Here is a 1,058-nt window from a genome sequence, read left to right on the forward strand (position 1 = left end):
GGGGGTTGTTGGGGGGGGGGGATGTATTGCAGATTCCTGGGCCTTACCTAGATCTGCTAGGTAACCAGAATCTCCAGGTAGGTCTAGCAATGGTAGTAGCCTCATGGTGTTGGATAAGTCAGTCAACCTCTTTCAACCTGAGTTTTTGCATCTATAAAGGGCATAGTAACACCTGCTTACGTCTGTGAGAATCAAAGGAAGTGATATAAGCAATATGTCAAACACAATGCCTGCTATAGAACAGGTTTCTGAACTTAATGATATAATCAGGGCTATACCTTGGCTCGAGAGAACACTGCCTAGGGAGCGTACGACACCACCTTCACTGCCGTGTGAGGTGTTAGTGGGTCCAGCAGCTGAAGTACAATAAGAACAGCAACAGCATGGCCACTGAATGTTTATGTGCTAAGAACTGCTCTAAGCACTTAATCAACATTAACTAATTAAATTTCATAACAATCCCACGAGGCAGGTGCTTTTTCTTAAGCTCTATTTTACATATGAGGAAACTGGGCTACAGAGCAGTTAAATAACGTGCCCAGTGTAACAACTCACAAGTGGCAGAATTGGGATTTGATCCTAGGTAGTCTGACTCCAGAGAACCCAAGGAATTTGTAAGAGTAAGTTTTACCAAGGCCATTTTGCCCTAAAATAAGAGAGCAAGACTGCAATTTCCAAAGTCTCCTTTAGTTTTTCTTCCTTTTTAAAATTCATGATAGAGCTCATATATGCGCACATATGAGAGAATATGAGAGAAGAGAGATACGTACACGCAGGGTCTGGTCATGCGATGATACCCTTCTTCCAGTCCTCCAGCCTGTTGGATTTGGATACTCGCATGTGTGCCCATATTGTTTCAGGCCAGGTCAGGGATTCAAACCGTGATGGCCATGTGGGATCTGGCCTCTCCTGAGCAGTATATTTCTGGTGTGCTGCAGAGCTGGTCTTTGTTCTCCTTTTTTGACAAACATTTACTACCCTGCTTCAGAGATACAGCTGAAGGGTGAGACCTCTGATGGACTGTGGTTCCTGGGAAAGTCCATTCTCAAACTTTCAGC

This window comes from Tupaia chinensis, unplaced genomic scaffold (assembly GCF_000334495.1).
Source record: "Tupaia chinensis unplaced genomic scaffold, TupChi_1.0 Scaffold144529_1, whole genome shotgun sequence".
NCBI lineage: Eukaryota > Metazoa > Chordata > Mammalia > Scandentia > Tupaiidae > Tupaia > Tupaia belangeri.